This window comes from Schistocerca piceifrons, chromosome 9, assembly GCF_021461385.2.
Source record: "Schistocerca piceifrons isolate TAMUIC-IGC-003096 chromosome 9, iqSchPice1.1, whole genome shotgun sequence".
In the NCBI taxonomy this organism is placed as follows: Eukaryota; Metazoa; Arthropoda; class Insecta; order Orthoptera; family Acrididae; genus Schistocerca; species Schistocerca piceifrons.
Genome location: NC_060146.1, coordinates 135,356,505 through 135,373,147, shown reverse-complemented (window position 1 = coordinate 135,373,147; position 16,643 = coordinate 135,356,505). Strand labels below are relative to the sequence as shown.

General features: G+C 45.1%; 1 protein-coding gene across 1 annotated transcript in view; it reads right to left on the bottom strand.

The window, feature by feature from the left end:
• The window catches only part of LOC124716760 (organic solute transporter alpha-like protein), a 166,020-nt gene extending 153,047 nt beyond the window's left edge, over nucleotides 1–12,973 (bottom strand). Inside the window, exon 1 of the mRNA XM_047243305.1 lies at nucleotides 12,889–12,973. The gene's annotated coding sequence lies outside the window, so the exon portion shown is untranslated. The remainder of the gene's footprint in view (nucleotides 1–12,888) is intronic.
• Between the last annotated feature and the right edge of the window lie 3,670 nt (nucleotides 12,974–16,643).

Below are 16,643 nucleotides of genomic sequence, written 5' to 3'. Positions count from 1 at the left end.
GTTGATTATTCAATCTTTTTCTCATGGTAATCTCTCCCTTGGCAGTCCCCTCCCGGAGATCCGAATGGGGGACTATTCCGGAATCTTTTGCCAATGGAGAGATCATCATGACACTTCTTCAATAACAGGCCACATGTCCTGTGGATACACGTTACGTGTCTTTAATGCAGTGGTTTCCATTGCCTTCTGCATCCTCATGTCGTTGATCATTGCTGATTCTTCCGCCTTTAGGGGCAATTTCCCACCCCTAGGACAAGAGACTGCCCTGAACCTCTATCCGCTCCTCCGCCCTCTTTGACAAGGCCGTTGGCAGAATGAGGCTGACTTCTTATGCCGGAAGTCTTCGGCCGCCAATGCTGATTATTTATCAAAATTTAGGCAGTGGCGGGGATCGAACCCGGGACCGAAGACGTTTTGATTATGAATAAAGACGCTACCCCTAGACGACGGGTCTTACAAAGTGCGAATTCTGCAACGACAAACCAACCCGACTACAGTTTCTTGCAGATATGCTGCAGCGTATTGATATGGATGCCAGCTTCCTGGAAAGATGTTTATTCTCAGATGAGGCAACCTTTCATCTATCAGAAAGGGTTAAAAGGCACAATGTTAGGATTTAAGGTTCGCAAAATTCGCACATTGTCATTGAACATGTTCGTGATAGCCCTAAACTAAACGTCTCGTATGGGCTAATGCATGACATAATTGTTGGACCGTTCTTCCTTGCAATGAGGTCAGTGTATCTGGGCATGTTGTAGCAGTTTCCGTATCCTCAGATGCAAGACTTGCAACCCAACATAATATTTCAACAAGAAGGAGCTCCGACGCTTTGGTCAACGGCCGTTCGCAAGTTCCTGGATAGGAAATTTCCCAAACGTTGGATCGGATGTGGAGGACCCATTGCCTGGCCACCACGTTCACCTTACATTACGCCGCTTGATTTCTTCGTGTGGGGATTCGTGAAGGACCGCGTGTATGCGACCAAAGTGGACGATATTCCTACATTGCGACGTCGTATCACTAATGCGATCGCAACAATAACAGAGGAACTGTTACAAAGAACTTGGCAAGAAATTGAATATAGACTCGATATTCTTCGTGCTACAAATGGTTCACATGTAGAGGTATATTGATGATAAATAAATAAATAAATTCTTTGAGATGCTCTACAATGTGGTGCATTTTTCATTGTCTTATGTACTGTGGTTTTTTTTTTCCCTGGGTCTTTGAAATCAGGGAGGTTTGAATGGGACACCGTGTAGGTTCAGAAATGGGAGAATGTCATTTACTGTACTGAAATGGCAAATAATTTTTTCCATGACTTGGAATGACAAAAACAGGATGGGTTTTCCAACTACGGTTTTTTAAATTAAGAAAAATCGTAGTCTAAATCAATTGGTTTTATTTTCCTACAGAGACACAGTAACTAATACAATGAATAAAACAGATCCAAGAATTTCAGCTACGGTACTTGTGGAAAGGGTGTCACACGAAGGTGCAGTTTATGACCGACATTATTTCATATACGAGGTGATTCAGATGCCCCTAACGATGTAGTTGTATGCTACCCGCAATGTCGCATCCACAATCAAAAACCCCAGGCGAGATTTTCATATTCTCTTGCTCGCTACACGCAAACTATTACTATCACAGAAAAAATGAACAGGACCTTTCTGTAGGAAATTTAACGTAGTAAAATTTCGTATTGGAATACGTTTTCGTTAGAAAAATGTACAAAGGTGACCTTCAAACGCACCCCACTCCCACACTCAGCGACTGCCGGGTATGATTTCTAGTATGTTGTTCATGGCACTCTCTCATACCACTGAACAAGAATGTACGACTGCCCGAATTATTTCCCACATTCCACCTTTTCTGGTCTTCGCTGACCGGCCTTATTATGCTCCCAACTTATCGAGCACTTACAAATTGTAAAACTGATGTTTGTGTAAATTTTACCTAACAGTTCTGTGTATTTTAACAGCATAATATAAACAGTTACATCGTTGTATTCTCCAGGTGTTCTGACTACGAAACTGCTGTGCTCGTAAGGGTTAAGTCTGGATCGAACTCTCAATGTAACTAGTTTTAGCGTAACGTTCGCAAAAGTCGTTTTTCTTTCGTTACTCTCACGATCCCGTTGAAATCATAATATTAACGAAATAGCAGACTATGGTTGTAGTGTAATAGCCCAATTACTAGACACCAAAAAAGATCGAATACCAGGAATAGTTCGTGTAGTCGGAAATATTTGTACAGTGGCAGGAGTGAGTGCAACGAACAACGTACTAGAAGTGCTGACTGTAGAGGGATGAGTGTGAGGTTGGAGATGCATTTGAAGATCACTTTAGTACGTTTTTCTTTAATAACTCGGAACCTGTGGCTTCCAGCGAAAACGTATCCCAATACAAAATTTAACTACATTAAATTTCATACAAAAAGGTCCTGCTCATTTTTACTCTAGAAGCATTAGTTTGCGAGTAGCGAGTGAGAGAATGTGAAAATTTCTCTCGTGGTTTCCAAAGGCCAGATATAACATTGCGGGTTGTATAAAACTATATTGGTAGGGGCAGCTGAATAACCTTTTATATATAGACAATATCTTAAGAAGTTGGAAACAAGAAGTACAACCAGGGTTACACATATTGGAATACGGAACTATAAACAACTGCCATTTTTCAGACGATCAGTTATTGTATTTGACGGTGAAAATAAATTACAATACGCCGTTCATGAATTGCACCTGCTGGTCAAAGAACGCAATATCGAAGTCTCAATTAATAAAACGTAGGTACCGGTAACGACATTTAAAACGGCTGAGGCAATCATATCTAAAACTGTTTTCAATAACAAAAAAAACTGAACAAGTTAAGAGATTTAATTATTTAGGAAAACAAATAGGTAATTACCATAATCGAGATATAGTGAACAAGCTTCATCAGTCTCAGTGTATAAGTGGTACTATTAACAGAACCTTAAATGACGACGACGATTCGACATTATCGATTACAGCTATTTGGCGACTTTGGAGTTGTCGTTCACTGAAAAAAATGTAATTTTTTCTTATTTCTTCTGGGTTCAATTAATCTTTGGTTAATACTTGTCAGTTTTATAACTAGTGTAGCTCAAAGAATAAAGGTTGTAAGCCGATGTAATGGTTATCACCTTTTAACAGATCTTTTGGGAACATTTTGATGTATGAACCACAGCTTCCGGTCACACACTTTTTCCTGAATTGTATTTTGTGTTGCAAGTGAAATAAAGCATGTTAATTATTTATCTACAGCACAGGTACACATATTCCGAAATAAAAACAAAATAGGAGTTTGACTTTTTTCTGGAAGTTATTTCCTCGAAGTAAAATTTCTCTTGATCAGAAAACTATGGAGAATTTTTTAAGACAAAAATATAAAAAAATCGATTTATGACACTTATCCATGTATTAGTTCTCGAAACATTCCTTCTTCTTGACAGAGGGGCAAACTCAGTACCGTCACGTGCAAGCCGTCTGCATATGCATCTACATCTACATCTACATCTACAGACACGCTCCGCAAGCCATCTTACTGTGTGTGGCGGGGAGTACCCTGTACCACTATTAGTTGTCTGCTCTCCTGTTCTACTCGCAAACAGAGCGAGGTAAAAACAGCTCTTTAAATGCCTCTGTATGAGCCCTAATTTCTCGTATCTTACAGTATCTTCGTGGTCCCTACGCGAAATGTATGTTGGCGACAGATGGATCGCTCTGCCGTCAGCTTCAAATGCTGGTTCTCTAAACTTTCACAGTAGTGTTCTTCGGAAAGAATGTGTTCTTCCCCCCAGGGATTCGCACTTGAGCTCTCGAAACATATCCACAACACTTGCATCCTGACCGATCAAACCGGTAACAAATCTACACTACTGCCCATTCAAATTGCTACACCAAGAAGAAATGCTGATGATAAACGGGTATTCATTAGACAAATATATTATACTAGAAGTGACATGTGATTACATTTTCACGCAATTTGAGTGCATAGATCCTGAGAAAACAGTACCCGGAACAACCATTTCTGGCCGTAATAACGGCCTTAATACGCCTGGGCATTGAGTCAAACAGAGCTTGAATGGCGTGTACAGGTACAGCTGCCCATGCAGCTTCAACACGATACCACAGTTCATCAAGAGTAGTGACTGGAGTATTGTGACGAGCCAGACGTTTTCGATTGGTGAGAGATCTGGACAATGTGTTGGCCTGGGCAGTAGTCGAACATTTTCTGTATCCAGAAAGGCCCGTACAGGACCTCCAACATGTGGTCGTGCATTATCCTGCTGAAATGTAGGGTTTCGCAGGGATCGGATGAAGGGTAGAGCCACGGGTCTTAATACATCTGAAATGTAACGTCCACTGTTCAAAGTGCCGTCAATGCGAACAAGAGGTGACCGAGTCGTGTAACCAATGGCACCCCATACCATCACGTCGGGTGATATGCCAGTATGGCGATGACGAATACTCGCTTCCCATGTGCGTTCACCGCGATGTCGCCAAACACAAAAAAATGACGTTTTGCCATTCGTGCACTCAGGTTCGTCGTTGAGTACACCATCGCAGGCGCTCCTGTCTGTGATGCGGCGTCAAGGGTAACCGCAGCCATGGTCTCCGAGCTGATAGTCCATGCTGCTGCAAACGTCGTCGAACTGTTCGTGCAGATGGTTGTTGTCTTGCAAACGTCCCCATGTGTTGACTCAGGAATCGAGACGTGGCTGCACGATCCCTAACAGCCATACGGATAAGATGCCTGTCATCTCGACTGCTAGTGGTGCGAGGCCGTTGGGATCCAGCACGGCGTTCCGTATTACCCTCCTGAACCCACCGATACTATATTCTGCTAACAGTCATTGGATCTCGACCAACGCGAGCAGCAATGTCTCGATACGATAACCGCAATCGCGATAGGCTACAATCCGACCTTTATCAAAGTCGTGATGGTGCGCATTTGTCCTCCTTACACGAGGCATCACAACGTTTTACCAGGCAACGCCGCCCATCTGCTGTTTGTGTATGAGAAATCGGTTGGAAACTTTCCTCATGTCAGCACGTTGTAGGTGTCGCCACCGGCGCCAAAATTGTGTGAATGCTGTGAACAGCTAATCATTCGCATATCACAGCATCTTCTTCCTGTCGGTTAAATTTCGCGTCTGTAGCTCGTCATCTTCGTGGTGTAGCAATTTTAATGGCCAGTAGTGTACCAGCTCGCCCCTGAATTGGTTAACACGCAGTTACGTTGCGCCTGCATCCACTAACACATAAGAAAATGACACTAATTTTATAAAAGACATATTTACGCCAGTGACTGTAACACTATCTTTATTTCACGATTGCAATTTCGGCCTTAGGCCATTATCAAGTGCAGATTTCAGTGGCTTTAAGCCATGTGAACTTAAAATGAGCTGACACATTTATATGTCGTTGTCATTGCTATTAAATACATTCGTCTTTCTACGTATCGGTATCATCCCATACAATACAGACGTAATTACCGATGATTCACGCGTTTCAGCGCTACGCCCGCTACATGTGGTCTTTCCATAACTGCTGAGGCGCCAACTGACTTTGACTCGACCCTCAGTCTAAAGCATTGGTAGCTCTCGACTCGCAGGGGAGTAGGTTTCTAACAAGAGCGAATCTTACCTAACGATCACTTTGATAAGTCATAGTCATAAGCAAGGAACTGACGTCAGTTACTCTATCTATCTATCGCTTGAGACTTTGTCCCACAGTTACGCAGAGTCAGCCGTCGTAAATCGGATTTGGCATGTTAATGGTTAAGGGGTGGCCGGATGCCCTTCCTGCCGCCACCCCATACCCCCCGGGACGGAATTAGTGTACCCCAACTGTCTGTGTTGAGTGTAATCCATGGAATAGTGCGAATGTGTTCAGATGTCTGCGAGCCGTGTAACTGAGGCGGAACATGGGGACCAGCCCGTTATTCACCTAGCGGGATGTGGAAAACCACCTAAAAACCACTTGCAGGCTGGCCGGCACACCGGCCCTCGTATTTAATCCGCCGGGCGTATTCAATGCGGGGCCGGCGCGCCTACCCGAGTCCAGGAAGCAGCGTGTTAGCGCTCTCGGCTACCCTGGCGGGTCGAACTGACGTCAATTACGAGGGGCGTTAAATAAGTATTGCAACGGATTTGTTCTCTGAAAGCAGGTTAGTTACATTCTTCCAACATACCATACTATTCCGCATTCTTTTGGCTACAAAACCCTATTTTTTCAGAAATCTTTCTCCAATGCGACAGCCTTCCGCCCCCTTACTGGGAGGGCCTGAATAGCCTCATGGTAGCACTCTACTGGTCGAGGTCGAAACCAACGTCTTGCTGCAACAGTAACCTCCCCACCGTCTAAGTACTGCTTCCTATGTAGTGCATCCTGCATTGCGCCAAACGTATGGAACTCGGGAGGTGCGAGATCCAGGCTGTAGGGTGAATGGGGAAGAACAATCCAATGAAGTTCTGTGAGCACCCCTTGGCTGTGCAGACGTCTCTGAGGCCTTCAATTTACGTGAAGATGGAGAAATCCGTTAGCATTTTTGTGGAGACGAACACGCTAAAGTCGTTTCTTCAGTTTCCTGAGGGTAGCACAATACGCTTCAGAGTTGATCGTTGCGCCTTGAGGAAGGACATCGAACAGAATAACCTGTTCAGAGTCACAGAAGACGACCATCCACCAGGGTAGCCAAGAGCACTAACACGCTGCTTCCTGGCCTCATGTAGGCACGCGGGCCCCGGATCAAATCCACCTGATGGATTAACGACGAGACCAGCCTGGATGTGGTTTTTAGGCGGTTTTCCACATCCCGCTAGGTGAATACCAGGCTGGTCCCCACGTTCCGCCTCACTTACACGCGTCGCAGACATTTGACACACGTCCGCACCATTTCCCGATTTACACTAGATGCAGACAGTTGGGGTACACTGATTCCATCCTGGGGGGTACGGGGTGGTCGCAGGAAGGGCAACTGGCCATCCCTAAAACTAACATTGCCAAATCCATTATAACCACGACGACCCTGCGATCGCTGCGGGACTATGGCATAAGCGAAAGAAAGAAAGAAGAAAGTCACAAAAGACCATCGCCATGATTTTCCCGGCTGAGGGTGCGGCTTTGAACTTTTTCTTTGGAGGAGAGGTGGTGTGACTCCACTGATGGATTACCGTTTTATTTCTGGTTCGAAGTGTTGAACACGTTTCATCGCCGTGATGATGTTCAACAAAAAATAGTCCCGATTAGTCTCGTAACGCGCAAGCAATTCAGATGGTCCTTCATTGGTCTTTATGGTCTTCTGTTAGGTGGCGAAGAACGCAGCGGGCATACACCTTTGAGTACTCCACGAGTGTGTCAACACTACCAGCAGAGACGTCGAGTTCTAAAGGGCGGTGTTTATGACCCGTCGATCACCTCGAATGAGAGTGTCCACACGTTCCAACACTGCAGGAGTCTGTGTGAGGTCGACCAGCACGCGCCGGTCGTTGTGGCCAAGCGGTTCTAGGCGCTTCAGTCTGGAACCGTGTGAACGCAACGTCGCAGGTTCGAATCCTGCCTCGGGCATGGATGTGTGTGATGTCCTTAGGTTAGTTAGGTTTACTTAGTTCTAAGTTCTAGGGGACTGATGACCTCATATGTTAAGTCCCATAGTGCTCAGACCCATTTGAACCATTTTTTTTCGCCCGGCACGCGGGTGATCGGACAGGCTTGCGTGACATGTTTGCGATGATGACAGAGGCCTCGCCTACCAACTTACCGTGCTTTTGTTCACTGCCAGGTCTCCGTAGACATTCTACAAGCGTCTACGACCACCTGCTGCGCTCCGGTTTTGCGCGAAAAGACACTCAGTGACAGCTCTCTCCTTGAAACGCACCACCGTTACAGACACAGACTTCTTATTGTGCCGACACCTGCCGGAACTTCATTAAACTGTGTTGGCTAAAGCGGGAGTATTCCACGGTGCCCTACAACAAATTCCGACTTTTTTTTCTATCGAAATTGAGCGCGAAAAAAAAATGTGTTGCATCACTGACTGAACGTCCTCGTACTTACAGTAGTATGAGAGACGCCAGGCTCACGTCTGATCTTTTGGGGTTCTGGAGAAATCTAGGGGCACACCAGCCAATGGTGACCTTACGACTTGTCTCAAAAGACAGGGAAATCTATATTCATAGCGAAATTACAATGAAATAAATACCCCTAGCTGCATACAGGCGTTGACATTAGTCAACGGGGACAGTTGAAAATGTGCCCCCCGACTGGGACTCGAACCCGCGATCTCCTGCTTACATGGAAGACGCTCTATCCATCTGAGCCACCGAGGACACACATGATGGTGTGACAGCAGGGACTTATCTCTGGCACGCCTCAAGTGAGACCCACATTCCCAGCTTATTGTCCCGCACTATATTCATAGTGCCCCTACCCATGTAAGCAGGAGATCCCGGTTTCGAGTCCCGGTCGAGGCAAACGTTTTCAACAGTCCACCTTGACTTATATCAACGACTGTATGCAGCTAGGGGTATTCATTTCATTGTAATTTCATTCTAACGAGCTGCATAGTCACCGATGGTATCTGTTCTTTCGGACATGTCCGAAAGAACAGAAACCACCTTCATAGACACGGTGGTCCATTGTTAGGTGACTGGGCCTAATATCTCACGAAATAAGCATCAAACGAAAAAACTACAAAGAACGAAACTCGTCTAGCTTGAAGGGGGAAACCAGATGGCTCTATGGTTGGCCCGCTAGATGGCGCTGCCATACGTCAAACGGATATCAACCCCCATCTTTTATTGCATATTCGTGTAGTACGTAAAGAAATATTAATGTTTTGGTTGGACCACTTTTTTCGCTTTGTCATAGATGGCGCTGTACTAGTCACAAACCTATAAGTACGTGGTATCACGTACATTGCGCCGGTGCGGACAGTATTTGCTTTGTGATACATTACCCGTGTTAAAATTGACCGTTTACAAATAGCAGAAAAGGTCGATATCGTGTTGATGTATGGTTATTGTGATCAAAATGTCCAACGGGCATGTGCTATGTATGCTGCTCGGTATCCTGGACGACATCATCCAAGTGCCCGGATCGTTCGCCAGATAGTTACGTTATTTAAGGAAACAGGAAGCGTTCAGCCTTATGTGAAACGTCAACCACGATCTGCAACAAATGATGATGCCCAAGTAGATGTTTTAGCTGCTGTCGCGGCTAATCCGCACATCAGTAGCAGACAAATTGCGCGAGAATCGGGAATCTCAAAAACTTCAGTGTTGAGAATGCTACATCAACATCGATTGCACCCGTACCATATTTCTATCCACCAGTAATTGCATGGCGACGACTCTGAACGTCGTGTACAGTTATGCCACTGGGTACAAGAGAAATTTCGGGACGATGGCAGATTTTTTGCAGGCGTTCTATTTAGCGACGAAGCGTCATTCACCAACAGCGGTAACGTAAACAGGCATAATATGCACTATTGGGCAACGGAAAACCCACGATGGCTGCGACAAGTGGAATATCAGCGACCTTGGCGGGTTAATGTATGGTGCGGCATTATGGGAGGAAGGATAATTGGCCCCCATTTTACCGACGGCAACCTAATGGTGCAATGTACGCTGATTTCCTAGGTAATGTTCTACCGATGTTACCACAACATGTTTCACTGCATGACAGAATGGCGATGTACTTGCAACATTATGGAAGTCCGGCACATAGCTCGCGTGCCGTTGAAGCGGTATTGAATAGCATATTTCATGACAGGTGCATTGGTCGTCGAAGCACCATACCATGGCCCGCACGTTCACCGGATCTGACGTTCCCGGATTTCTTTCTGTGGGGAAAGTTGAAGGATATTTGCTATCGTGATCCACCGACAACGCCTGACAACATGCGTCAGCGCATTGTCAATGCATGTGCGAACATTACGGAAGGCGAACTACTAGCTGTTGAGAGGAATGTTGTTACATGTATTGCCAAATGCATTGAGGTTGACGGACATAATTTTGAGCATTTATTGCATTAATGTGGTATTTACAGGAAATCACGCTGTAACAGCATGCGTTCTCAGAAATGATAATTTAATAAAGTTACATGTATAACATTGGAACAACCGAAATAAAATGTTCAAACGTACCTACGTCTGTATTTTAATTTAAAAAACCTACATGTTACCAACTGTTCGTCTAAAATAGTGAGCCATATGTTTGTGACTATTACAGCGCCATCTATCACAAAGCGAAAAAAGTGGTCCAACTAAGACATTCATATTTGTTTACGTACTACGCGAATATGTAATAAAAAATAGGGGTTCCTGTTTAAAAAAACGCAGTTGATATCCGTTGACCTATGGCAGCGCCACATAGCGGGCCAACCATAGCGCTATCTGGTTCCCCCCCCTCCCCCCCCAAGCTAGACAATTTTCGTTCTTTGTAGTTTTCGTTTGACTCTTATTTCGTGAGATATTCGGTCTGATCACGATCAATGGACGTAGTATTCGTAGCATTTGTAGATTTAGAGAAAGTTGTTGACTCTGTTGTCTTCAACAGGCAATTAAGTTATGTGTGTCTGGTTGGGAGGGGGGGAGGGAAGCGGCAAAGAGTCGTTGAGGTAAACCAAGGTTTGATTTTCAGTAAGCTGCTTCTAATGGGCGTAGGTTGCAGTAATTATGCGGAGATGAAGAGGCTTCCACAGGGTACGTTAGCGTGGAGGATTGCATCAAACCAATCTACCTCCTGGCGTACACAGCTTTCAGATAACTTCCGGGAATTCAGCCAGTTAACACTTCCAGCGACCGCCGATATTTCGGCGGGAGAACACCCCGCCATTTTCAAGGCAAACTGCAACGGACAGCCGGCGTACATGCAAATTTAAAACCTCGGTTCTCGGGCTGAATCAGGATAGACAACACACACACACACACACACACACACACACACACAAAACACTATTGGCACCAACGATGACCAGAGTCAGAGCTATCGATAGTGAGACTATGAATTAGCAGGTGAGGTAGGATTGATTCTGTCACTCTGTTTTTTGATAAGGGAGGGAGCCGGATTCCAAACAGAGTTTAAACAGAAACCTCCATCTCTGTTAACGAGGTTGCTCGCTAATTTAATCTCAACTGCCTCCCTAATAACACTGTCCTAATAGCTGGACGTGCATGCCAATATCTCGGTGTTATTATATAAAATGGGGTGACCAGTATCCAAGCAATGTTCGGCAATAGCAGATCTATTTGGCTGCTGTAATCGTGCGTGCCGTTTATGCGCAGTACATCGGTCCTCCACGGTCCTGATAGTTTGACCAATATATGCCATGCCGCAGCTACAAGGAATACGATATACACCCGCCTTACGCAGTCCAAGATCATCCTCTAATTTTAGATGGAGGTCGGAAAACACATGTCACATCGTATTTCCGTAAAATGCGACCGATCTTATTGGGCGTGTTTCCTACGTACATCTACATCTACATCTATACTCCGCGAGCCACCTTACGGTGTGTGGCGGAGGGTACTTATTGTACCACTATCTGATCCCCCCTTCCCTGTTCCATTCACGAATTGTGCGTGGGAAGAACGACTACTTGTAAGTCTCCGTATTTTCTCTAATTTCTCGGATCTTTTCGTTGTGATCATTACGCGAGATATATGTGGGCGGTAGTAATATGTTGCCCATCTCTTCCCGGAATGTGCTCTCTCGTAATTTCGATAATAAACCTCTCCGTATTGCGTAACGCCTTTCTTGAAGTGTCCGCCACTGGAGCTTGTTCAGCATCTCCGTAACGCTCTCGCGCTGACTAAATGTCCCCATGACGAATCGCGCTGCTTTTCGCTGGATCATGTCTATCTCTTCTATTAATCCAACCTGGTAAGGGTCCCATACTGATGAGCAATACTCAAGAATCGGACGAACAAGCGTTTTGTAAGCTACTTCTTTCGTCGATGAGTCACATTTTCTTAGAATTCTTCCTATGAATCTCAACCTGGCGCCTGCTTTTCCCACTATTTGTTTTATGTGATCATCCCACTTCAGATCGCTCCGGATAGTAACTCCTAAGTATTTTACGGTCGTTACCGCTTCCAATGATTTACCACCTATGGCATAATCGTACTGGAATGGATTTCTGCCCCTATGTATGCGCATTATATTACATTTATCTACGTTTAGGGAAAGCTGCCAGCTGTCGCACCATGCATTAATCCTCTGCAGGTCCTCCTGGAGTACGTACGAGTCTTCTGATGTTGCTACTTTCTTGTAGACAACCGTGTCATCTGCAAATAGCCTCACAGAGCTACCGATGTTGTCAACTAAGTCATTTATGTATATTGTAAACAATAAAGGTCCTATCACGCTTCCCTGCGGTACTCCCGAAATTACCTCTACATCTGCAGATTTTGAACCGTTAAGAATGACATGTTGTGTTCTTTCTTCTAGGAAATCCTGAATCCAATCACAAACCTGGTCCGATATTCCGTAAGCTCGTATGGCAAAAAGGCGGTAGACTTAGGTGTTGACTCAGAATTATCAATCACCCGATGTACAGTTGGTCGATAGCGCAACGCACGTTAAATCTGTCTAACACTAAACCATTTTGACGAAATGTAACTTCAAAATGGGACAGCTCAGCTGCCGGCTACTGCATCCTAGCGTAGCACGGCAAACTAAAGTAGGGCAGCTACTTGCAATGGTTATCGATTTCTCAACTGCGTCCGTCGTCACAGTAGAGAGAAATACCTTACCATACACGGTACTAGGGACACCCACGTTACTAACCGTGCTAGAGAAAGTACTGACAAGTGAAAGAGATCGTAAGCTCTGGGTTCTGTAGTCGATGCGTTCACTTACCGAGAACCGTAGAAATAATGAAGTGCAGAGTTCTAATTCCAGCAACGCAAAAGAAGTCACTCTTGAGCCACAGTGTGAAACTGTGGTGGAAGGCGAGAGCCGCGCGGGCAGCGGCCGTGTGTACAAAGGTGGCGGTTTTACTGCACGCTAGTTACCGCTGCGATGGCCCGCGAGATAGAAGCCCAGGGCTTTGTTCGCGTCGTCCCCAAGTAAGGCTGACGGGAAGGCGCTTACGTAACGCACTGCTGGAGATAGTTCGCGGAAAAACCTGCACTGTACGTCCCTGCGGCAAAATTACACGTCGTATGGAGACTTCAAACGTAACAACTTCTCAGAATAGAATGACCTCATACGAGACAACATGGGAAGGTGTTACTGAACTTCTCGTACTGTCAACTTCAGCACTAGATTTCATCTCCTAGTCTTCTCATCTTTCGGAAACAAATAAATGACCATCTTATATACAGTGATGTTTCCCCTCTGAACTAGGGGGGGGCCGCTGCAACTTCCTGGCGGTTTAACGCAGTGTACCGCCCGCCGAACCCGGAAGCTAGTCTTTCCCCAGGCTGCTCTGTTCCCTACTGAGCTATCCGGATCCACACATACAGTAACACTCTCCCTTAACTTCCAAATTTCATAGATGCTCTTCACAATACTGGTACGCATTGATAGTGTCAGACTGTGTGTGGTAGGAAAGACAGGGCCAAATGGAGACTGAACGTCATTCGTGTCGTGAACTTTCTGTTTATTTTAACAGAACATACTGAGTTAGATTTATTAAACAACTACTGGAAAAACGCCTCCAGTGTACTGATTACTACGAAACAGAATAATTTACAATCGAAAAACTGTACCAAACTGATTAACAGCAGACGGATGAAATAAAAGAATAAAAACTATAGCAGTATAATAAGAGAGCAAAAAATTCTTTCTCGAAAGAAACTTTAAGATTTACAATCCAAAATGGAATGTACTCCGCAGATAAGCATCACATAAGAAAATAGAAGATAGACGTGCAGATGATGCTGGTATAGTCACGGAGACAAAAGAAGATTCTTCCAAAATTTCAAAGAATCATTACACTAAATAACTCAAAAACCTTTCCCCCCGCCCGCCCCCCCACTCTCTCTCTCTCTCTCTCTCTCTCTCTCTCCACATTGGTACACCTACTCAACATTCTCTTTCACCTTCTCCTCCTCCACTCATTGTTGTTAAAAAAAGGTAATGCTGTGATCTTTATTGTTAATTTCATAAGTGGTGTTTCCTCCCCACATGAATCATGGACCTTGCCGTTGGTGGGGAGGCTTGCGTGCCTCAGCGATACAGATGGCCGTACCGTACAATCACAGGGCGTTTGCAATAAATCTGTACAAAAACATGCCCCATTAGCATTTACGAAAATGTTTCTAGTCTCTGACAATTTTGAGGCAAACCAGGCATAGTAAATCGTGTCTCGGTATATTGGTGACGATAATTGATGGTGAATTATAGAATGAATTTTTATACAATCTTCCCGGGAATTAATTTCACGATTCTCCTGTAACAATGCGCTGCAATTTTGCAAGCAACAGAAGAAGAAAAAAAAAAAAAAAGGCCAGAGCAGGAATCGAACACGAGACCTCTGGCGTAGGAGTTCCAGCACTAACCACGTAGGCCAGACGGCGGCTTCGGAATGGACTAAAATTTTATACTCATAAGTCACCTGCGAAACTTTGGATGGATTTTTCTCGGGATTTTCCGAATAGTGCGTCCTAATATTTTAACTACGTGAGGTGTTAGGGGTCCTCTTTCACCACACACAATTGCGGACAAATCCCCGACCCCACGGTCGTGCCGTCTCCTTGTAAGACACGAATAAATACATCGACGAGCTATACAACCCCGTCCTGGCAGGGCGTAGTGGTCTCGGATAGATTAAGTGGTGCAGTACCACCTGCACACGGCTGGCCGTTGGGCCGAGAGCGGAATAGGCTGCGCTTTCGGACGTTTCGCCTGCTCTATCAGACAGGCTGATTTCACCCTGGTCCTACCAAAAGAAACACAGATGGTAGCCTAACTAACAGAGGAATACAGAATTTAGTACAGGAATTGGGGCAGCAAATCGACAGTAAAAGTTATAGCAACAAGAGAAACAAGTAAATAATTTCCCAGTGAGTTAACGGAGTCAAATAGAGATGATGGAAGGAGAAGAAATGAATTAAAATTTGTGCTGCGGTCGAGACTCGAACCGGGGTCTTCTTGCTTGCTAGGCAGAAATACTAACCATTATTTTTTTTAAGCTCATTTTGTTCGTTTTCGTTCGTTGTATCTGCTCGGGGCGGACGTCGCAAGACACCCGTTTCAGTTTGCCGTGGATCCATGAACTCAGCTTTTTTTTTTTATTACAGAGAGCAACTAACCCTCTGACCGAACACGCTGAGTTACCGTGCCGGCAATAACAGACGCTTTGTTACAGGTCAGCACATTACCCCAGAGCTAGCGAAAAGGCATAAATGTTCAAATGTGTGTGAAATCTTATGGGACTTAACTGCTAAGGTCATCAGTCCCTAAGCTTACACACTACATAACGTAAATTATCCTAAGGACAAACACACACATCCATGCCCGAGGGAGGACTCGAACCTCCACCTGGACCAGCCGCACAGTCCATGACTGCAGCGCCTTAGGTCGCTCGGCTAATCCCACGCGGCAAACCATTACACCACCGCCGTACAGTGGTACGGCGGTGGTGTAATGGTTAGCATTTCTCCCTAGTAAGCAAGAAGACCCCGGTTCGAGTCCTTGCTGACCACAAATTTTAATTCATTTCTTCTGCTTCGATCATTATCATAGATAATGAAAAGATTTAAATGTATCAGGGAAACATTTGATTATAAGATCTCCTATGGTATAGGACTTCCCCATTGCGTCCAACGCTGGGTTGCTAGTCCAATGTCAGAGAACCCAGGCAGTAGTGACAATGTAAGGAAAATAAGCAGAAGATATGAAGTTTGCGTTGGGAAGGGCACTCAACTTGGGTAGTTCGTGCAGCACTGCTGACAATTGTACTGCAGTGGTGTAATGGTTAGCATTTCTGCCTACCAAGCAACAAGACCAGGGTTCGGGTCCCGGCCGCAGCTAGTCTTCTGCTTTCATCATTATCGTAGATAATGAAGAGACTTAAATGGCTCAGGGAAACATTTAGTTATAAGATCAAATTAGAGACACTTGTAAGTCGGCAAAAATCTAAACACAGTTCCAAATACGGATACGGAGCAGGAATTTCGACTGCCAACCACAAACTGTACCAAAGTTGCACCACGTGAGCGAGGGGTAAACAAACAACAGCCACGCGAAGCGGAGTGCTAAACCCCAAGCAGACGCGTTCGGTTGGCTAAAGAACCCCTGGCTAACGAACCTTTGGAATAACGCTACAGCCACGGATAAGATAGTAGTGACAAACTCAGAACAAAGTCCTCACTGAGAGAGACCTGGTAAGTAAGATAAAGAGACCCCACCCGTGGTGTTGTGGTCTTCAGTACTGAGACTGGTTTGATGCAGCTCTCCATGCTACTCTATCGTGTGCAAGCTTCTTCATCTCCCAGTACCTACTGCAGCCTACATCCTTCTGAATCTGCTTAGTGCATTCATCTCTTGGTCTCCCTCTACGATTTGTACCCTCCACGCTGCCCTCCAACACTAAATTGGTGATCCCTCGATGTCTCAGAACATGTCCTACCAACCTTCTTTTTGTCAAGTTGTGCCACAAGCTCCTC